Genomic DNA, 24,193 nt, shown 5'->3' with positions numbered 1-24,193 from the left:
AGGAAAGAAAAGACTCCATTTCTGATCATTCACTGTCACCAATATTTCTGGCATCACGACTCAATATCCCTCTGGCAGAATGGGCCCCGGCTAATAAAATTGCTGCATTGTTGTTGGAGTGCAGTCCAGTACCTGCATTAGTGGCAGTAGTCATTATCCTGTCACTGTCTGTCCTGTCAGATGTGAATTGTGTTTTCCGTCCAGGCTATTATTTTGCGCGGCGATGATGTTTTCGCTCTCCCTGCCTTTGTTGGTGTGAATCTGTGTTTGTCTGCACAGTCTCTGGCAGAGATAACGTGAGACTGAGCTGCAGAACGATGTTGCCAGTTTAGTGTTTTTATGATTCTTGTTTACAGTTGGCCCATCTCACTCATTATCTCCATAAAAAGGAGCACCTGGCATATCTCTTACCAGAAAGCTTGTCATTCCAGTTCCCTTCCTTTGTATGATAACTGCAGGAAACTCGTTATTTAAAAAGCACTTCAAAATCTAAAGGTCCTATATGTAACACTTTTCCAAGATTTTATTTCCCACATTTCTATCCAACATGCAAATAAAACACTCTAGAAATTGCAACTGCAATTGTACCAGCTAGATAGATCCAGAGGATGTATAAATGATAATAATGTATCTCCTTGTGACAAATACAATGACATCACTCTTTATATCCTGACACACATGGTATGTTATGGCATTTCAGTTTGAAGAAACAAAAAACATCTCAGTGTGGGTTTTTCATCTCCTCTTTAAACTTCTCTTAAACTCTAGTAACAACAGGTTGGTGTCAGCCAATCAGAAGAGAGATGGCCTTTTGACTCTCTTCTGACTCTTTTCTCTGTGATTCATTAAAAGTATAAACAACCAGAAACCAAATCCTTAAAGTCCCCCTAAACCAAAAAATGACTTTTTGAAATTATTAACATGTTAATGGCCGCGGGCGAACCGTTTCGCCAAGAGGTCAATGACCACTTAGCGAGTGGATTAGCACGTCTTTTATGGATGAGTGAGTTTAATTTCAGTACTGCTAACCACCACACCCTGTCACTTCTCCTTACTGGTACCTCGTGACTGTGACTATACCCACGGACCTCCGTTACACTACCATACATTTCAGCAGCAAAATCGCTAATGCAGCCACAACTGAGCAATTTAGATTTGAAAATGCAGTTTTAAAGCCAGTGTCTATATTCAGTTTTTCAGCATCCACTCGGGATTAATACGTCATAATCCCTAGTAACCAATGGGGTTTTTTTGCATCTCATTTGTTGTTCACTGTGATGGTGACACTTCACATCTACGTATACAGCTAGATGTTCAACAACAGTATCAGTGGATTACATGGCTGAGAAGTATTATTGCCGCCCTAAATGCGGGAGACCAGGTTTCGAATCTCAGTGCAAGCCTCATGTTTTGACATCGCCCCTCCGTCTCCCCTGCCCCCACTGACGCGCACTGCCGTTACTGAGCAACCCTGTGGCTCTGGGTGGCCGCAAGTTATGAAGCATTTGCATACTCATGAATATTCATAGAATCAGGATTTTTCAATAAGGGAGAAATAGTAGACATGTTTTTTGCCTCTTTGAGCGTTTTTTCAACCAACTTTTTTGTGGGAAAGCACTTTTATTCAAAAAATAGTCATACCAGAGCATTTTTACAAATTTTAAAATGCTTCTTTAGGGGGACTTTAAAGGTGGGATAGGGAGAGGGGGGCTTGGTGACTGCTTTGTTGTGACATCACAAAGTAACAGAAATCCTGACGGCAGGTTTTAAATTCTGAATACAGGCTGTGTGCATAGCTCTGTGGACACCTTTTCACAGTATTACTAGATCCTAGACCTTTTTTTATAATAAAAATGATACAAAAAAAACATATGGAAGTCAGTAAGTGGGCGTCCAGCTTTCAACCATTCTTTCCCTTTAATGCTGCTGCCACCAGTCCTTCTGTCTGTCCAGCTGTAAAACAGGAGCTGGGGCCATAAACTTGAAGGCGAACTGACTGGAGGAGAAGAAGAAGAAGAAAAATAAGGGGAAGAGGAGGAGAAGGAGGAGGAATGGCTCTTTGTTGCTCTGCGACCTGTTAAATCTGCCATGTTCGCTTCCACACACACTCAGCACCTAGCACCGACACACACACACACACACACTGCATCTGTTTTGTAGTTGATTTACCTCAGCCAGGCTGCGATTACCGTGGGCTGCCGAACCACTGTTACTATGGGATTGTCAGCCACTGTGATGAGAATAGGCACAAACAATGGTGCGCGCTTAACGAGAACAAAAGCACATTCATGAGCGCAAAAAAGGGACACAACCACAAAAGGAGAGGCTCTGCTGATTTGTATATTTCTGTAGCCACATCGCTCTGTGTGCCTGTGTGCGCTGTCTACACCTCTGTCCTCTCATCTGTTGATTGCTCCTTTATATATCTATCACCTTATCCTGCGGAGCCCTTAGAGGGTTGCATCAGCATTGACTGATGACACACATTGAAAGCTCAAAGCAACAACAGCAGGCAGCATTTAGGCTGTGTTTGATGCTAAAGCGGATCGCTAACCTTGGCGATGTGGAGAGAGTTCTTAAAAAGATTCCTCGTAACTTTCACAGCAAACGCTTCATTGATTATTCTTTCAATAGCTTCTCTCTCTCTCTCTACTCTCACCATTAACTAGAGGCCTGGCTTCAGACCTTGATAAATTTTCCACCGTGCCAATGAAGGAATAATCTGACATTTTGGATAATAATACTTTTTCTTTCTGTCGCTTCAGAGTCAGATGAAAAGATCGACACCATTGTCTGTTCAGTGTAATGTAGTGTGGCATCATGGGAGTTGTTGTCTTCGCCAGTTTTACTGTAAACTTCTCTCAGTTCAGATCCCTTCAGCTGAATTATAAACAGTATTATATAATCACCAGGGGGGTAAAACTGGCATAAAAAATAAATAAAAAAAAAGGTGACAGGATGTCTTAGAGCTGAGCTGCCTAACATTTGCCTGCTGGCTTTTTTTTCCTCTGATAACTTAGATGCAAATAATTTTTTTTCACTTTGTACCTTAAAAATGTGGCTTAAAATGGATTAAAAATTCACAGGGGATAAGGCGTCAATGACAGGTGAGCAGGAAATGATGAAGAAAAAATTCAGATAATTTAAGTACACAACTCAAACAGTCATCTTTGGACATTTTAATGTGGAAAAGTTACATGTTATAATGGAAACAGGGATTAAAACATGTTAATCTGTGAATTTTATGAGGTGATCGACCGTACTGTTTCCCTGCATATAATTTAAAAAGCAGCAATCATTGCCAGAGCACTCTGGTCCAAACTACTGCTATTATTATAATGATTGCAGCGATTATTAGTCCATACTAAAAGCTACTAACACCATGATAGGCAGTGGGAGTTAGCTGGATGTGTTCTGTGGCCTTTGTTTTGCCGGACCATGCTGAGTTAGAGAGCAACGCTGCCGCTCTCAGACTCAGGCTGGAAGTGGGGGGTGGTGGTGGGTAGCAGTTTGCCCTGGTAATCACACACTCCACGGACAACTGGGAGTAAAATGACCTGAGGACTCAGCTTTAACGCCGCCTAGCTGGCTCCACATCCACAGAGGGGAGGGTGCAGAGGGTGCGGAGGGTGCAGACACTGGTTACGGATTCATGGGAAGGTTTGGTGGGAAAGTGGAGGATAAATGAGGGGGTAATGGGTTGCGGACAGAGTGTGCATATAGATATGGGTTGAGGAAAGGTTGGGTTGAGTGTGGAAGTGGATGATTAAGGTTTATGGGTAGGAGAGCATTGGACAAACATGAGGGATAATAAACGGTGCGGACTCCGAGGACAGATTAAGAGGGTTGTACTCTCATCACCTTTTAATAGTTTTTAATCTCACACAGAGTGGAGTGGAGTTTATTTGTCTGCAGCAGGCAGTGACCAGCATTTATTCACACTAATCCCACTAGTTTCAGGCATATGGATATATTCTGTCAAAAATGCTAGAATATGCAATTTACATATTCATACCCCAATTGAAAAGCTTTTTTTGGGATCACCTGTGGGCCTATCAAATCGTTTACTGAAGCTTGACACTGTTTATTTCCAGGTGGTTTTTAAGTGTTGTGGGGAATTCTTACTTTGCTATGTCATTACCCCTCACTATCCAACATTACTGGAGGGGCCTAGTACAATAGAGAGCTTAGAGCAATATAAAAAAAAACAGAGCATGAAAAATTGATTAACAGTGAGATTATGTTGCTGCACTTGAGCCAGCGTCGGTCTGAACCCACACACTCGTCTCAGCTGTGGGTTCTTTCTATTTCACTGGCTCCTGACAGACTGAGCCTTGATAATCAATACAGCGTGACAATATGAGAGGGGTCACTCACAGTGATAAATCTACACAGACTCCGTGGCACCCACTAACTTTCCACATCTTGCAGTGACTTCACTGTTTAGCTGTCAAAGCATCACATCCATGCAGCTGTTTTACAGAGAAAACCCTCTAAAAGCTGAAAACTACAGTAGGCTACCTGCTCTGAACTAAACAGCAGACGGACACAGTGAGGGAAGAGCTTAATGCACAATTTCAAACCACAGACTTCAATACAAGTAACTGAAATACATAAAATCCAAAAAACTAAAATGTGAAAAATGGAAAATGGAGTTATTCATCAAAGGATCCATCCATCAGCTGTAGAGCTCATCTGTGTAGGGTTGTGGTTGGGCTGGAGCAAATCACTGGACAGGGCCGACACTGATGCTGTGTCTCAATTTGAATACTTCCATGAGTACGCTGTAATGTAGTATATTACAGTATGCGCATTATGTACAGTACTTACTTCTGTCGTGCACAAATTTAACGGTTAGCGTTGTCTTAAATCGAAATCGAATCGTCTTTTAACGAAACTGAGTCTGCTGAACCGAATTGCTCCTCGGGGATAAATAAAGTTGTCTGAATCTGAATCTGAATACTGTCGTTGTGCACTTACCGAGCTACATGTAACGATCACAACTGTTGCCGATGTTTTCATTCTTTTTGGACCGCTATTATCGCCTGTCAACACATCTACCAGCTTGTTTTGTTTGTTTTTTTAAATAGCGATTTTCCTTTTTTCTTATGTTTTTTTTTTTTTTTTTTGCATGTGTGCACCACCTGTTTAATGCGAGTGGGAGATAATGCAGTCGCTGCCTCGTCAGCTGGCTCCACTTACTGGCGGATAATATTTGTCTGCCCGTATGTTGATTTATTATATTCCGCTATGTACCCACGACGGCAATCGTTGAGGGTGTGAAATGTCCCTGGTTTTGGACCGTTTTGAGTGAACCATCCGGGTACTTACAGTACACTGCATTTTGACTTGTGAATTGAGACACACTTACATACTCAAAATAGTTAATTTAAAGCAGAAGTAAGCGATCCGGTCGTTTTGGCTAATGCTGCGTTCCAGGCAGGCTTTTGAAACCGTAAATTACAGCTTCAAGTCACAACTTACGATTTTGTAGCGTACCAGGCAACCCACTCGTGTTTTTCCGACCTGTTTTACCTGTGAAAGTCACTATAACGGCCACTCGTAACTTCCGACCCGTGAACTCGTACCAGATCGAACTGGTACAACTTCACAGGTCGGAAAAACACGAGTTACGAGTTTCCTTGAACGCACCATAACAGTCCTCGTCCCTACGTCACCACATTCACGGCGTCCCTTGGCTGCACAAACAGCCCTGCATGCCGTTCTCTCTCCTCATTGGATAAAAACTGTAGGATACGATCAATGTTTTCTCCTCGGCTCAGAGCAGAGCAGAGGGACTGGGAGACCCGTGTTTCGGTCCAAACACTCTATGTAAGTGATTGCTGTCGGAAGATATAACTATTTAAGACTTATATTAACACAAAAATATCACTTACTTCTGCTTTAAGTATTAAGTACTCAAATTGAGACACAGTAATATAGACAAACCTCACACACTCCCATCCACACCTAGGTACTTAAGAATTGTCAATTGAACTAATGTGCATAATGTGTTTAGTCTGTGGGAGGAAGCTGCAGAACCCATGCAGGCACAGGAAGAACATGCAAACTCAACACAGAGAACTAGGAACCTTCTTGCCATGCGTCAACAGCTAAGACATCACTAAATTGAAATGGAAACAGCATCTGTTGATGCCAGATATTAGCAATCGGTCTTAGCAAGAGTAGAAAACCCTCAGATAATGTACTTATCACCACTCAGTGGAAATATGACCAATCACAGTTGTGTTTTATTGACTTTTCTCATAGACTCAGCATCTTAGGCTCTGGTGGGGGAGACCAAAAACAGAGCAAAAAGAGACTGAATATTGGATTTAAATTTGCCAGGTGGCCAGAAACTTCCTGTGACCCTTCCAGTATGATATTTTACACTTCCTTCAAATCATCCTCATATGAGTGTAGCTAGTGCCACACCTTATCACGCCACACTGATTCCCATTAGACGGCACCCATTAAGGTTTACTGTAAAACGCTAGGTAATGGACCCAGTTCAGCAATGGAGTGACCCCACTGTGACAGAAGCCATGATGAATGCAAACAGAGGGTGTGAAGTGCACTGCCTCAAATATAATGAGGGATGGGGGTCATCGGTCAGGAGGCAAATGAGGAGTAGAGCCGGAGAAGATCATGACAACAAATCACAAGACCGAGTAGAGTAGCAGATGTTCCTTCCCACCACGAGGCAACATTTCTTTTAGAGACACAACTCCCCTCGATGTTTAGACATGAGGTCGGGGGGTGTTGAAGTATGAATATGAGCTGTTAGCAACAACAAAAAAGAGAAAGGAAAATGAACAGAGACAAACTCACAACCAAGCAAAGCAGTTTAGTTTTAGATAAGGCTCGTACAAACAGCCTCATTCCACTGATAAATGTTTGACGGTGGCGTTTATCTTTAATAATAGAAAACACTGCAGCGGTGTAATGGGAAAGGTGTTTTGCCAAAAACCCACCGGACTGTGGTGAAGTGTGTTTCCAATGACAAAACAAAAATGCATATCCACGTCTTGAATCTGTACCAAATCTTTGATATAGTGACACCTTTTATCAGCACTTTGATTTCTGGAAGATATAAACAAACATCCTCCCTGACGCATTTGTCCTTAGCTGGTTATAAAAGAAATTATCCACAGATACTTTCCAGCGAAACCTTGTATTAGTTCATGAAATAACACAATGTCTTGCTGCACTGTATTGATTCTCCAACACCAATACTGTGCCTTTCTGTTATGCTGGAGAGATATTTACTTTCTTTCTTCATGCAGACGACTGTAATGAATTGTTCTGCTCTGCTGGCAGTTCAGCCTTTAACCGGTTTATGACTGTGTGACATAATGGCATCGTATTCATGTTGCTCTCTGTGTTAAGTACACTAAGGCTTTATAGACTTTTATTTTATGGACTGTTTTATGCAAGCCCACACCATATTGAAAGTAAAAGCATTTCATAATGCAAGGAAGGAGAGTAAACATATTGGTGTTATGTCGTGTATTGGCTCAAGTACTGTCCATAGGACTTTGAGGTACTTGTGCTTAATGTGAGTTTTTTTTTTTTAATTTTATGGTTCTCTATACTTCTGTACAGTATATAGGGAAATAAATACAGTTTACACAGCTACATTTATATAAGATAATGCCTGAGCTTCTATGCAATATAGGCAGCTGTACAGTATACATCACTTCAAAGTAAAATGCTATTTAAACATGAATGCATTTTTAATAACTGTTCTTTTATGATACTTTAAAGGTCCCATAATATATCCTTTCATATGTCCATGTTTTTTTTTTAATCATAAAGCGGCTCTAGGTCCTATATACCACTGTGAAAGTATCAAAGCCTCAGTCCAGAGCGAAATTCACACAGCCTGTATTCAGAAACTGAGCCTTAAAATGATCCATCAAGGCATTGTTTAATTTGTGATGTCACAACAAAGCAGTCACCAAGCCCCGCCCATTTGGGCCTACCACCCAAGACTTGCAGGATTTGGTTTCTGGTTTTACCTGAAACTTTGTTCATTCTTATTTACAGTAATCACTCAAAAAATAAAAAATAAAAACCTCATGATGTAATAACGCCGCATTTTGTAATACAAATCACAATATGTAATAAACGTATTCACATAATGCACCAAATTATTACAAAATGCGGATGTTGCAGTACAAAAAATGTAATAATTCGGTGGATCGTTGGGATTTTTGAGTGATATGATGCATTTTACGTTGTGATATTATTACCTTACCATTTCACATCTAGCTGATGTGTATATTGTAATGCTGAGTTTGTTGGCTGACAGGCTTCTATATGTCAAGCATTGTTACCATGCACATACACACCCAACCATCATTAAAGGCTTTATTTTCCAAGGCTTACTTTCATGTATGAACCAGTGGGCCCTGTAATCTTGCTGAGCTGCATTTGTGCCCCTGCTAAATAATTTATTCCTATTTAAGAGACTCTGTGGGACGTCTCTGCTGGTGATGATCACTCACAGGTGCAGCAGGAGCTTCCTGACAGTACAAACAGGGCAAACACATGCACACACACAGACTTCCGTTCCAACCACAAAAATCTGACAAAAAAGAAGTGGCACCTTGTGATTCAGATGCCTACATACAAGCAGACAGAAGTACAAATGCACTCACTGCACACGCACACACACACATCGCTGCTGGTGCACAGGCACAATAACTCAGAACACAGACTTGCACTAAGCCCAGCTGTCTTACAAGCAGTGTGGGTTTAATAGGAAGCTATTTGGTCTCTATTGAGTTGTGTGCTTGCCTGCAGTACACCGAACGGAACTCACACAGCACACCCAAGAGTTCCTTTCTTTGTGAATATGAGAGGAAGAGGCAGTGGAAGTGAGGCACACATGAAAACGACCAGGCGGAGCTGGTTCACCAGTGCAGAAGTACAAACTCCTGTGATCATTAAAAAAACAACAACAACAGCTGCAGAAAGAAAATATTAAATAAAATAAAATAAAAAGTGGCAGCATAAGTGAACTTGTTTTTATGCTTATTTTGTAACCTTCATGTGAAAAAATGACGATGTTACATGTCAACAGCTTTATGATCTGAAACTTGACTTTGATGTAACCGTCATCATTTCTCTGTGTTGTATCTATAGGGTGCTCGACTCATCGCCTCCTGTCAGTGTAAATGTACTGCACTTGATAAAACATGAACAGCTGCCAACATTCGGGGCTTTTAACATGCAGGATATTCTACTGCCTGCACAAAGAGCAGCAGCTACACACACCACTTGAATCGGGGCTGTGAGGTTGCCAGGTTGCGGTAACAGATGATTTGACGTATGCATGCAAATTGTCTGTCATATACACAATCTGGCAACTTGGATATCGTCAGGCAAACATGAAACGTGTTCGAGGATTATTTCTAATAAAGAGTGAAGGACATGGAAATTACTCGTGTTTCCTGGGAGACACAACAAAAGAGGAGGGTGCCGGGAGAATACAGTAAACTCTCTGGACTCATCGCAGGGCTCCAGATGGAAATTATCCATTTAACTAATATAGAGAGGAGTTTAAAACTAAGTTATTTAGTAGCAATATTGGTAAGAGTCAGTCATTAGACAAACAAAGAATATTTTACAGTGTTTGCAATATCCCTGCAAGACAATACAATTAACTCCATCATGTCAGTGAGACATTACAGTTAAGATATGATATTAGTACACCAGTGTTTGACAAGTCAAGGTCTCCTCCTCAGTGAAAGACGTGATCAAACCAGCGTCTCTGTGTAGGTAGGAAATCTAGAGTTGGAACGTGCAACATGATCTGCCAACAGCACAAACATGACAGAGCAGATGGCTTGTATTTGACACGAGCAGCACTGCACTGATTATTATCATTATATGTCATGAGGGGAAGCAAGTGTTTGAAGCACACCAACAGTTTATTTATAATGCTTTTATGCTGAATCATGGTACTTTGAAGTACAGCTTTTCACACTCTCTTTCACACCACACCGATCTGTATCTGCTGTTGTTGTTTTTTTTTTAAATATATACAGTATACATCTCTGAAGCCAACAATGCATCAAGTGCACCCACTTCCTGCAGCACCTGACTGGGTGAAAAGGCACACAGGATGTGAACCATGATCTCAAGTTTTGCTTTTTCTATTTGTCATAAAACAAAACATGTTGCAACTGAACGCCACTGTGTATATAAAATATAGGCTAATTATCTCTCTGTTTGACCCTGCAACTTCACCATCTTCATGGTAGCCTGGGTTGTGTTCAAAGGTTGTTTTTTTTTAAAATTAATTCATGAAGGCCCACGTTTATTAATGCCAGCAGAGATGACAAGATGTCATTGCAATGGATTGTGGTCAAACAAAATGCACAACTATTACACCAGAAATCAGAGTTTGCATCCACAGTCACAACGCCATCCTCACAGTCTTTTTCTAAACTTTAACCCTGTCAGAAATTGTTTATAATAACTCCATGTGAATATTGTACTGTAAGATCAGATATTTTGACTGTCTGGTAAAATGTTCGGTATTCATGTGTTTGCAACTTTCTTCATTAACAAAACAATCTCATTATGCTAATAGAAAACTAATCCAGTCATAATTGTCTTTTCTATAACAAATATTTTCCATTGCAAATTAGTTGCACATAAACATAATTCCTTGGAGTCAGAGTCACTCTGCAGTAACAAGCTTTATCTTTGGTCTTTCTGCCTTAAGTGCCTGCATCTTCTGCTTTCTTTGAAGGATTCTGAACCTTAAATGTTTCTATGTTATAATACAGACAGCTTTATACTTGTGTGAAATGGATTAAGGACATCAGTGCTGTGGTATTTTGGAGTCTAATCAAATTGTTGGAGGCATCTAGTGCACACAGGCTCACAGTTCGAGTAGACGGAGGCAGAATCTGGGAAGTTGTTCTGCAGAAGCATCGTAGCATGGCCACTGAGCTCTGGAAGGTCCAGTTAAAAAGTCATCATTAAACTGGATTTCCAGTTTATTAACCGTTTTATACAGACTCCTACTTGCTGTGAGAGGGAACATGTCTTATTTTTTTTCTAATCTCTCCACCAGACTGAGATTCACCAACCGCTGTGGCTGTAAAACTGACACATCCAGTCGATGTTCATTCAGTTCTTCTGTGTTTGCAGCATAAACTCAGAGTATATATAGACATGTCCACATGTGTATGTGCAGACATACATGCTGAGGTAAGTTCCCAGCGTCTTCCTTCAACTGACGGCTGTGAAAAGCAGAGCATGAGGGAACGAAGACGGATAGAGGTGCTTAAGAAAATGATGCATCATCACACTTTCATGCTGTTCTCCAGCACTGGGGGCTGTGCATGAGTGTGTGTACTTGTGTGTGTGATCAGTCAGTTCTTGCATGTTTTTACTTGCATGTAGATGTGTGGAGGTTGAAGATGATGGTTATGTGAATAGTGTGTGTGTGTGTGTGTGTGTGTGTGTGTGTGTGTGTGTGTGTGTGTGTGTGTGTGTGTGTGTGTGTGTGTGTGTGTGTGTGTGTGTGTGTGAAAAATGCTGACACCATGTTCAAGTAGTCAGGGGGGTCGTCATTACTCGTCCCAGCCATCAGTGGGAGAGCCAATTTCCATTTAAAAGAGCACTCGCCTCCTCTTTCCCTTCTTTATTTCCCCTTTTCCTTCTCCTCTCCACCTATGTCCTCATCTATCTTCAGAAAGTTGCCCCCTTCGCTCTCTATTCTCCCCTCTTCTTTCTTGGCCGTCATTCCCTCTCTCTCTTTCTTTTTCAACAATGCCCCAAAAGCATTCGTTTTAATGTTTTCATGCACGCTCTCTTTTTCTCTGTGATATAAGACACTTTGGTCTTTTTTCTGTTCTCTAAAAAGTTGACAAGACCCATAATGAAAGGAGGTAGATTGTTTCTTTAAACGTTCTTGGGCAAAAATCTACATATCAGTAAGCCACCCCGCCCCAAGGACTCCCATATGTTCTGATTTATTTTACCAGATTGGTTTAAATCTTTCTCTGAACATTTTTACTACCGGCTACAGACATGGCAGAGACTAAATCACCAAGTAGCCAAGGAAGAGAAAATGTGGTAAATCTGTCAAAACTAAGGTGACCAGACGTCCCCGTTTTTGGTGGTCTGTCCCTGGCTGCAGCTGTCCCCAGAAATGTCCTCGTTTATAACGGTAAATCTAAAAAAAAAAAAAAGAAGCTGAAACTAGAAAGAGTTGAGTGAATCAACAACATCAGAACAAACGTCCCTTCAAACAAGAACCAAGTATTGCTAAGTGACTGGTAGCTGATTTATAGACAAATGATAAATGTAGGTTATCATGGTATGGCTACAAATGCAACACGAATGCATCATTTTGAATTTAACATATTTAAAGCAGAAGTAAGCGGAATGTTTGTGTTAATATAAGTCTTAAATAGTTAAATCTTCTGACGGCAATCACTTATATAGAGTGTTTGGTCTGAAACACGGGTCTGTCAGTCACTCTGCTTTGCTGTAAGCCGAGGAGAAAACTTCTTATACTTCCTTGTATCCTACAACCTTTATCCAATGAGGAGAGAGAACGGCATAAAGGGGCGGCCCTCTGTGTGTGTGCAGCCAAGGGATGCGCATGAATGTGGTGACGTAGGGACGAGGGCGGGGACTGCTAACTCCATCGGCTGACAAGAAGTTAGCCAAAACGACCGGATCGCTAACTTCTGCTTTAAGATGTGATTTTTCCTGCTGGTTTCACAGGCTCCTATAACTTGTCTGACAAATCGACCTTGGTCTTCGTAGCTCTCTAGTTGTTGCTTTTTCACATTCACCAGCTTGTTGCTAACTGTGTGTGTGCATGTGTCAGTGTAGTTTACACTGTGTGACCAGCTTTTTGAGGACGGAAATAAAGTTGGCAACAAGGCAGGAAAATGACGAGATAAAAGATGCTAGCGCTGAAGGAAACACACAAGATTAGGTGCAAGCTCAACACTGTAGAGTGATATAACTCATTACTGTAACTTTTGAACAGCGTTAAGTTAATCTTAAAAGGTCTTATAACTGTTTCCTGTCTCCGAAAAGACTCACTAAACCACAAAACAAGTCCGACAAAAATAGGTTTTGGGGTCTTATATTCAGGACAGTTTGGTAGCCTACACCGAAAGAGAAAACATGAACACGTTGTCATGACAATACCCTTTGAAAAGAGGTTTGGCAACATAATAAATTAAATTATTCGTCACTACATCTCACAAAATTTTGCAGCATGAATTTGAGATGTGCAGGGACTCACCTGAGGTGACAGAGACATATTTCCATTACAGTGGTCTTATAAAGAGTCTAATGGGGTGATTTCTAACGAAATGACATCATCTCTCATTTTCCTGGATTGTGTGGGAAGCCTCCTAAAAGACCCCAATTTCATGTCCAGACTGAGACTAATTATTTTGCTCCTCTTTAAGGATTGAGTGAAAATGACATCTTAATCCTGGGTGGTTAAAGCTGAGACACTGAAAATTGTTCAGCAAAAAAAAAGAAAAAAAGGTGCTTTACCTTCTCTCACTGAGCTCACGGTGGCAGCAGACTGAGTGAACCACCCGAGACATGTCCACGTCCTCAATCTCCTCCCAGGGCAACCCCCAGGGGATCTAAAGGCTTGTTGGGACATGCTGTTAAATCCCTGCAGCATGTCTGCAACAGGCTCTGTGGCAGCTTTCCAACATGATGCTCTGTAGTTACCAAAGGTTGCTGCAGAGGTGAAGGTCAAAGTGCTGCACAACTTTAAATGAAATGCTACAGTAACAGACCCAGATGTATAGAAACGTTTCCCTCTGCTTGTTTCCTTGACACTTTCCTCCTTCAGTCACTTCCTTCCTGTTCCTCTCTCTCTCATGTCTCTCCTCTGTCTTTGTCTCTGGATTCATGAGCGCTCAATGTCGCCTTGACACTGAAGTGGCACTATAAAGGAAACTCCAATCTCCACAGTCAGCGGGACAAGGACTGGAGAAGTGTAATCACTCTTACGCAGGCGTGTGCGTTGTGTATGTGTGTCTGTGCTTTGTGCATCTTGGTGGTTTCTGTATGTGTGTGTGTGTGCAATTGTGTGTGTATGTATTTCTTATCCGATTCCCCATCCTCTTTCTGTCTGAATCCCACACACACACAGCCATAACTACTGTATTGCCTACTTAACTAACCTTTACCTGAACCTTAACCTCGGCCTAACCTGACTCTGACCTCACAATGTAATGATTTATGTTTTGGGGGATTGTGCTTTTTCACACACATTTTCTGCTACTGCCCTCCTCTGACAGAATAAGGTGAACAGGCTGTTTCCCATCTCTGGCCCCCATCCCTCCTCCTGCCTTAAACCAGTGACAAGGGCTGGAAGAGATCATGTCCCCATGAAAGTGTGTATGTGTGTGTGTACAAGTGTGTAATGGTGTAATGCAATAGGACTGAAAAGTAGAGTAAGTGGCGGTTGTGATTTACACCGGAGACGACTGCATCCCTACTTCAAACTAGCACTGTATCAGAGAAGACAGATGAAGGGAGAGAGAGTGGAAGAAAAAAGCATGGGGGTGAACTGATATTTAATAGAGATGAGAAGGAGAAACAGGGACAGAGGCAAGTATGAAACCCTCAATGGGGAGAAGAGATAAATACAGAATAAAAAGGGGAAAAGGGATGTGAACAAAGTCAGAAAAAATCAGGACATAGAAACATGGAGAAAAAAGGAAAACAATGAAAGTAATAATGGAAAACCAGAGAGGGGGGGGGGGGGGGGGGGGTGAAAAAAAAGAAAGTAGAGCAGCAGCAAGAAAGCCTCAGTGTGAGATTATAGAGGAGGCAAGAGAGGAGTAGGTGGTTAGAGGAAATGGGAAAAGGAAGTGCCGAGCCATTTATTTTTCTTCTTCTCCTCTTTAATTCATCCTCTTCCTACTCTTATCAGAGATCACAACTATTGGCTGCCAGACACACACACACACACACACAAAAACACACACACACACACACACACACACACACACTAAAATGGCTTCCTGGAGAGTTGAGTAGAAAATACAAGTCAAAGAGAGAAGAAGCCAGAGAGGCCGTTGATCTCAGAGTCTGTACCGGAGGTCAGCTCTGTCCTGCTGACTCTAACACCGTTTCCTCCAAAAATACAAAACAATCAAGTGTGAAAAATGCTTCATTTATTTGCCGTTGCTGTCGAGCTCTGTGTCTGTTTGTTGTCATTTTTTATCCTTTAAAGTGAAATGATTTGTTTGATATTTTTGTATGTATGTAAAAAACATATGGATGTTTTTATACAACAGGTTTACATATGTAAAACCAACATAATGCTGCTGTCAGGGTGAAGTTTCCCACTGTCAAAACAAACAAGAAAAAAAAAAGTCTCATCATGTTATAAAGTCTCATGAGAGTGAAGAGTGAAAAAATAACACTAATCTGAAATATTAAAACCCGTGTCACATTGCTCTAATTATTCTCTTACAGTCTAAATCCAGAACTGCAGTAAAACAACATGTTTCTGTACAACATGTGCACACCCACCACACACACACACGCATGCATGTGGACACACAAACATACACACAGCTCAGAGCCATTCTCCAAACACAAAGGATGGATATGAATATGCAGATTTCTTTTTTTCGTCAGTGTGACAATCTGCCACTCGAGGCATGTGCTGAGCTGCGTGTGGCACTGACTGTAGATGTATGTGTGTGTGTGTGTACTGCTGATATACTATATGTGTGTGTGTGTGTGGGTGGGTGTATTCCAGCTGTTGTAGTACTGTACATAACAGAGCTGGACCTTACATGTATTTTATAGGTGAGCAGAGCAGGTTTAATCACATTAAGAAGAGTTTTTTTTGTTTTTAAAGTTGTGCAGCATAAACTGAGGAGCAGGTTCACATATTCAGAGAAGAGATCAGATGTGACCTTGTGCTCAGTGCAGTTTGATTTAAAAGGCTGGTGATGGTGGATGTGCTCTAACAGGTGACTCATACAGGCTCAGTCTTTACTGTAGCGGCCTGGATTTGAACCTGACTCAGGTACTTTTCTTCCTCTTCCCTAATTTCCTCGTGTCTCTCTCTCTAACTATCCTCATTGTAATAAAAGTAAAATATGGCCTAAAACAGATTGGTGGGGACAGAACTAAACAGATCCTATGGGTGGAGTGAGAACATAAATTGACCCATGACAGGTCTATTAAAGGTTTGTAATCATGCAGTAAACAGAGGTAAATCAACTACTGTATGATTGTTTGTAGAAAAATGCAATATCAACACCTGCAGAGTCAATATAGAAATGTATAATGGTATCATCTGATTGCTAATTTAATTGTTGTTCATGAAGAAAAACAGTTCGAGAAGCACCTTATAAGCAAAAATGACCACACCACACCACCTCTATAACTAAAGGTTAATACAGAGAGAGGTGAGAGATCAGACTGGACAGTACAGACACTAAACGCAGCACCAGACGCACTTTAATTTCAGGCTGTCTGTAATTAGAGTCTATAGATCTGAGCTAATCACTCAGACTTAGACAGTACTTAAATTAGCATATTATAATCTCCTATGAAAGCAGAGGAGGAAACAAAGCTATACACCATAATCCTTCCAAATAAACTCTGGCAGACTGGCAGAGGAGCTGCTTCCTGTTCCTGCTGTTCACATGCACAGCCATAACAAGCTTGAGGATTGACCTTTAAAAAAAAAAAACTGTGTTATTCATGTAAACCCAGCCAGCAACAGCCCATTGCTGCCTCAGCGTTTAAACCATGATATCTGCAGAGCTTTGCCACCGAAGCTAATGTAGCTCTGCTGCAGAGGGAGACAAATGTGAGGGAGATGATGGCCACATAAAACCAGAATGGGCTGTGGAGGCTGCTCCACTGGGGTAATCGCCACAACACAGCCATGTCCAACTCTCTCCCTCTCTCTCCCTCCCTCTTACTCGTTCTCTGTGATGTTTTATTTCTCCCCACATTGAACCACCAGGCCCAGGTTATGTAGCTGCTCATTGAGAAAACGCCTGGTTCACCTTCACGTGTTCAGTCTGCAAAAACAACTGTGTTAACTTGTGGGTTGTTGACTGTGTTGTGGCCATTTTTACTGAACACTAATGTGTGGTTGTTTTTCTTTCTGCATGTCAAATAAGCCACTAATGAGCTGGAAGAACAGTATTAAATCTTCTGAGAATGAAAAGATGATGTAATTCCACTTTAAAAAAAAGTTAATTACATCATATTGTAGAAAAACTAGATGCTATCGTTGCAGCTTTCATCCAAACTACTGCTGCTGCACATCAAGCTACACATCAAATATATAAACAGTATTTGAATTCATTTATACACACTATGAAATTTATATGATATTTAACTTGATTTACATCGACACACTGCGGCTCTTCCTCTACGAACTGATGAGGCAGGAAAAGTCTGATGTATAAGTGAAAGCTACAACCTCTTCCATCCAAATAGATACTGAATAAAACAAACAGCAGCATCAGACAGCTGTCAGTCAAGCTTTGTCTGTGCCCACACAGTCCGACAGACGTGGAGCGACAGTGTTGGTGGATCTGCTGACAAAAAAATAAATAAACAAAAAAAAAAAACATCCAATGATCAATTTCCCTGATGAGCAGTCGCGGATACTAGAGTCAGTGACAAATATGTTTTCATTTCCGCTGTGTGTTACAGCAGTTCAGCACTTTGAGTGTGAGGCAGCTGCAGTCTGAAATGTCCAGTTTGCATCAGCAGTAAAGTATTTGCCACCGTTTTAACTTCCTCCCTCTTATGTCACTCTGTATCACTGACTATGTTTGCTGAAATCACAAACGCAATTTCTTTTTAGAAACTGCCTGTGCCATTGTTATTTTTTCACAGTAGATTCCTTATTAACTGACTGAGAAAAACACAGGGAGGGTGTTACATGAGGTTTCAGTGCATGATATAGAATCAGCGGAAACATTTCTGCATCCTTTTTCCTATTTTCTTCAATGAAAATGTTACATTAACAGTTTAAATGTTTATTTTAAGGTTATACAAGTCGAGTGTTGAAACAAATCTAAAGATAACCACTGTTTCTAACACTTAAACTGAAAGAGAACAGGAAACCAGAAACAGGGAGGTTTTGTTTTCAGATGCCGTTTGTTCTCTCAAACTGCTCGTCTCTGGGCTGTAGCAGTGATATAAAGTGTTCTGTCACTGCCAACTGCCTGTTGTGCTGTTAGAAACAAACTGCATTACACCAAATAAAACTGATAACCATCCTATCGAATGAAGAGAAGAGGCTCTACAGCGGTCCGCTTACTCTGTCACTTATCTTCCCTTCTGTCCACTCATTCCATTATTGGTTTTTTCTACTGTGTGTATGTTCATGTGGATGAGTTTTTGTTTGGACAGAGGGAGGGAGAGAGATGAAGAGACAAGATAGGATATTGACGAGAAAAGTTTCAAATTGTTATGGACAAGCAAAAAAAAGGGGAAAAATAAAAAGCAATATTTTCTTGATTTCGGTCTTTCCTCATGTCTGATGATTACAAAGCCAGGGTTTCATGTTCACATGCCACAATAACAACTCACTATATTGTGACGACCCTCTCACAGGCCTGGAGGCTGACTTGGCAGCCAATTGAGGGTCGTCAGCACAATTCACCTGAGCTCCATGTTATAAAGGCTGGACCATGTGCGATCACTCTCTCTCTCTCCCTTCCACCTGCTGACATCCTTTGCGCTTCAACATTTCAAAGTTTATATTGGTTGTGGTGTTGGTTCTCTGTTCGTCTACACGGATCACAACATTCTTGGGTTCTCTGCGTTGTTCCAATCAGCGTCTAATGCGTCTTATACTGTATTGATAGTTTTCAGTCACCTGGCGGTCACCTGGCGGTCAAAAACAACATTCCAAAATGGCGGCGCAACGGACTCTCTATTGACAAACAACCGAGTAATGACTTAGATCATCTGTCAGCAGCCGAGAAGGAAAGATATAAAAAACAACTTGGAAGTTTTGGGCACTTGTGACCCATATTCAACACCAGCTGCTGTATACGAGCTGTTTAAAATGACCAGTTCCCTGCCGAAGCTCGAGCTGGGCCATGTTTACATTTACCTGGTGGAGAATCCATCATCCTCCACCGCTTGCAACCAATATTTCCGGTGTTATGGCCCAACTGGTTTCTGATTAAAAGCCCCATTTTGGAGTTCTTCCAACTTAAAATAATGTTTCTCAACTCATTGAAGTGGTAGAAATGTACCTGTAACTTTCGCCGGTAATGACAAATTCACGCCGCTTCTCTGGGAAAGAGCAGAGCAGACAGTTGCTCTTCTCAACCAGAGCCTACCAGTACCAACACAACTGCAGCTGTGCTTTTCATATCGTTTAGCGTATTTTCAGAGTGTTTTCCATTAGTTCGTAACTTTTTCAACATGACAGGCTTTGTCATAGTGTGCAGTATTGTGCAGAGTGAGAGTAGTGTGGCGCTGACTGTTCGTAGATTGGAGGAATAAGCGCAGGCTGCTACTCACTCACAAAAGCATATTCACTGCAGTAACATGTGTGAACTGCGGCTTGATTTGTGAATTTGTGACAAATCTGCGGACGGAAGCGCAGCACAGCTGTTGTTCGGTACGGTAACCAGTTAAATCAGACACCAGTTGGGCCATAACACTGGTTTTTTTTGAAGCAGCAGGGAGCAGTGTGTGTTTTTCTGCCTTGTCTTAAGCCAGCGGACAGCGGGGAAGTGGATCGTTTTGACCGCCAGGGGTGCGTTCCATACGGGCCGTGACGTCACATGAAAACTATCAATTGGCTGGTCATGCCCCTGCTGATCAAGGCCTGCTGGTGACATCTGGGCCAGGTTATGAAAGCCAGGCTAGTGATTGCTCTGTCTCTCTCTCTTCTTCCCCTCTCCTGCAGGCACCCTGACGGCGATGTAGCGGCCATAGACTCTTCTGTTGAACATTTATTACTTTATGCACCCTACCCCCCCACACATTCACTCACACACAACATGCTTCACATGCCTATCCACTGACATCCACACTTCATGATTTGTGATCTGTTGCCTTATCTTATGAATATCTGTTAAATAAATACTGCTCCCTCCTTTGTCATGGCTGTAAGAGCCAGGCTGTGACAATGTTATAATTAGAGGAATGACTTGATTGCAAGTGCCTGGGTGTTATTACTTGTATTACTCAAAATTAATACATTGGACCACACCGAACATGGAACACTGATGTCCTATTATAGTTATAGTTTAGACGCTATCATGGTGACAAAATCAAACTACGCAAAACCACCTCTGCAGTTCCTCCCTTCTTTTCAGCAGGTGCCAGGTGTGGACTCACAATCAATTACTGTAATTGCTTCCATAGTTTTTGAGGAGAGACAAAGGTGGAGAAGTATGAGCCAGCAGGCTGCAGGGATGAAGCAACAACACACTCTTAACACCTCTTTCCTACTGGTATCCATCTCTTCTGACTGGGGTCTAACAGAAACTCAGGTGTACCCACTGTGGCAGAGTGAGCCATCCCTGAAATCGATGCGATGCGATGCGATGCGATGCGATGCGATGCGATGCGATGCGATGCGATGCGATGCGATGCGATGCGATGCGATGCGATGCGATGCGATGCGATGCGATGCGATGCGATGCGATGCGATGCGATGCGATGCGATACGACACAGTATGATACGACATTCCAACCACAGGACAGGTGACAGACAGGATTATTCTCTGAAGGACCTGGCAAATGGACGCTCAACAGACATCTGTCAAGTAGTGGGGAGATGCAGGACCCAAATGCAGACTTGATGAAAACAAAAGGCTTTATTTACCTCACGGAACACAGGAACAAAGGAAACACCATGGAAGGTGGAAAAACGACAATGAACCGACGAGGACAAAGGGAGACACTGGGGTTAAATACATGAGGGAACAAGACACAGGTGGTGCAATCAACACAGGTGAGACACATTAGGTAATCAAGGGCAGGGAGCACACAGGAAGACAGGACAAGGACTTCAAACTAAAACAGGAACCTAACAGGAAACGAAAGGCACAGACCATGACACAGGACAACACAGAACTTCAAAATAAAACAGAAACTAAACTTAACTAACACAGAAACCAAGAGTCCAAAGTCAATAAGCCACACAAAAACCGAGCCACTGCGTGGCGGCAAACTCAGGGCATGACAACATCACCACCAGGTGTGAGGAATAGCAGGCAGCATCTACACAGGCAGAGTCAGCAGCAAATAACTATAGGCCTACACAATGAGGAAGACAACTGGCTTTGTCAAGATGGGGGAAAAGTCACACTAGTACTTACTCCAGTTCTTAAATCTTTTAAGTCTATGAATGATGAGTTATTAGAATATAAACCCAGACAGGACTGGGGTGAAACAGCACACAAAGCACCAACAGAACTACAATGGGCTCTTGTCCAATAATGTAAGACAGGAAATAAAGGAGCAGCATTAAGTTCAGGAAGTAGTGGAGCTGTGCATAGAGCCCATTAGCCCCAAATGTGAATGTTTTTAAATCCATCTTAAAAACATTTCTTTTTTGTTGTGTTTATTGATGACCTATGTATTTGCATTGTATGTTCTTTCAGATCATTTGAATGTGAATTGTTATTTTATGTTCTTTATTTATCATTAGTTTTTAATGCTTCCAAATTGTAGGCTACTACTGATAATTAGTCTTTATGTCAAGTTGGCCTTGGGCATGAAATGCACTATACAAATAAAGCTGGCTTCCCTTGCCTTGAAGATCATCACGTGGGCTTCTTGCTACCAACTGAGAGTTGTAGCTGAAGTTTGACCTATTAGGAAGCAGTTCGGGTGAGCGGGCACCTTTGCAGAAACAGAACTCAGTGCAGACATGGTTTTGATGTCTGAAACAGCAAGACAAGTACTCCTGCTGAAATAAACTGTAAGGTCGAAGAGTCAGTGAAGAGAAAAAAAACGAATCTGATACGGTAGTGAAAACGGCTTTACAAACCTTTTGTGAGTGTCTGTGTGGATTTGTTTGTGGTTTTTGTATGTGTGCAGGCACTATACCCTTCAGTAAAGGAGTTTCCACCAGCTGAGTGAGGACATGCGATTAGTGAGGACAGACACACAGCTGAGCCCTGCTGTCCAGAGCCAGAGGCCATAGCTAATTTGAACAGACAGATTACTGTTTTTTGGGGGCTTTTTTTTACCAAAAGAAAGCCCATCTTTTCATGTGTGTGTATGTGACTTGGTGTGAGTGTGTGTCTTTGACATTCCCACAGTCTCCTGCCGACGGATGCCTGCCTTTAATTCAACACGAGCCCCATTAAATATCCCCTGATCTGTGGCCATGGCATTTACTTCTCCCTCTCCATCCTTCCCTTCATCCTCGCTGCCAAACAATGTTCACAGGGACGACTGCTCTTTCATCGAGGGAGAGTATATCTGTGCCTCAGTGTGTGTGTGTATGTATCTTCTCACCATAATCTTGTGCTGAAAATCCTAATTTGAAAAATGCACTCAACCTCCCAAACAGGCTTCAAAGACAGGATTATCGCTGAGAGCCTACAGAGGGAGTTAATGTCACCCTCTACACCAATGACAGCCCTGGCTGCTCTCTGTGTTAATGTATGGTATGCTCATATCAAAGTCACACATATGCTCATAGTAACATTATAGCGCACCCTGGCTTCAGACAGTGCTAAAAACCCTTATTTTTTGTTGATGTTACTGTGTAGATCTGAATTTAACTGGACAAAACAGACAGTTTTCCACATCGATGTACACTCAATAGCCCTTAATGACCAATTTGTGGCCAGGTGCAGTCCTATTATATTATCCAGATGTCTCTGGAACTAGATTGGAGTGCACATGTGGCAAATTGAATTGATTGGACATAATTCAGGAAAGGCACACACCTGTGTACATAAGGTCCCACAATCAGTGAGCAACAACAATGGAGTTCAAGTCCAAAGAACTCTCTGTAGACCTCCATGGCAAAACAGTGGTGAGGCACAGATAAGGTCACAAAGCCATTTTTAAAGCGTTTCCTTTCCCCAGGAGCTGTCGATAATTGTGAAATGGAATAAGTCTGGAACCAGCAGGACCTGGAGGTAGGAACTGGGTCGCCCGCACTAACACAGCTTTGGAAGTCCTCTGCAGAGATGGAGCAATTTTCCAAAAGGATGGCTGTCTTTCTCCATCAATCTGGCCTCCATCGCACAGTAGGTGGAAAACTATGTAACCAAGTATAAGTCACAATACAGCCTGCTAAAGGTTGGCCAAACAGCATGTAAAGGACATTGGGAGCATGAAGAAGATCAAAATCCGAATATTTTGGTCAGAACATATCCATATAAAGAAACAATGTTGCTATAGCATTGTAGCCTACTATACTATACCTTTCAAACGACAACAAATTGATGCAAATAATGTTGGAGTGGCTTCAGGATCAGTCTCTAAAAGGGTTTTCCATGGAGTTTTTCCTCAATCGATGTGAGGGTCTAAGGACAGAGGATGTTGTTACGATGCCATGTACGGGCTATACAAATAAAATTGCCTTGCCTTGCCTTGCCTCTAAAAGCCCAGACCTTCACCATAACCCTAACCCCTCAGTGGAGAGAACGGAAGACGACCGTTCACAAGCACTTATCATTGAATCTGACTGAACATCTTTAGTGGATCTGCCGGGAAAAATGGGCGAAACTGTCCAAAGCCAGGAATAAAGGTGGTAGAAGAATCAAAGCTGCCAAAGGTACGAAATGAAGAGTCTGAATATTCTCTTGAATTACAAATTTCAGGTTTGTATTTGCTAAAACATCGTAAAAAAACTTTGACAATTTGTCAGCAGAGGTCATTCAGTGCAGATTGATGGAAGAGAATAACAATGGGAATTGTATCTATTTTAAATCCGCAACACAATGATGTGTGGAATAAAGTGAAGGCGTCTGAGCGCTTTCTGAAGCCACTGTACAGTATGTGCATCTGTAATGTTTGGGCATTTTTATGTGGAACTGATAGAGTATGTGATTAAACTTGCCATTGTCCTTGTAATTCAAGACGACACAAGATGCTGCCACACCAACTTTCTTCGTCTTACATGTATTCATTCAGGAAAAGAGAACAGAAGATGAACTTTTGACCCTTTTCTTTCTTTCTTTCATTGCTGCTTTTTGAT

At 41.8% G+C, this 24,193-nt stretch overlaps 1 protein-coding gene across 1 annotated transcript in view; it reads right to left on the bottom strand.

Annotated features, from left to right (window-relative positions):
• The window catches only part of LOC310996161 (calsyntenin-2-like), a gene marked incomplete at both ends in the record, with an annotated part of 281,521 nt that overhangs the window by 71,298 nt on the left and 186,030 nt on the right, over nt 1-24,193 (bottom strand). The window lies entirely within an intron of this gene.

Source organism: Trachurus trachurus, assembly GCF_905171665.1.
Source record: "Trachurus trachurus genome assembly, chromosome: 13".
Lineage (NCBI taxonomy): Eukaryota > Metazoa > Chordata > Actinopteri > Carangiformes > Carangidae > Trachurus > Trachurus trachurus.
Note: the sequence above shows the minus strand (reverse complement) of the source record. Positions and strands in the feature narration are given on the sequence as shown.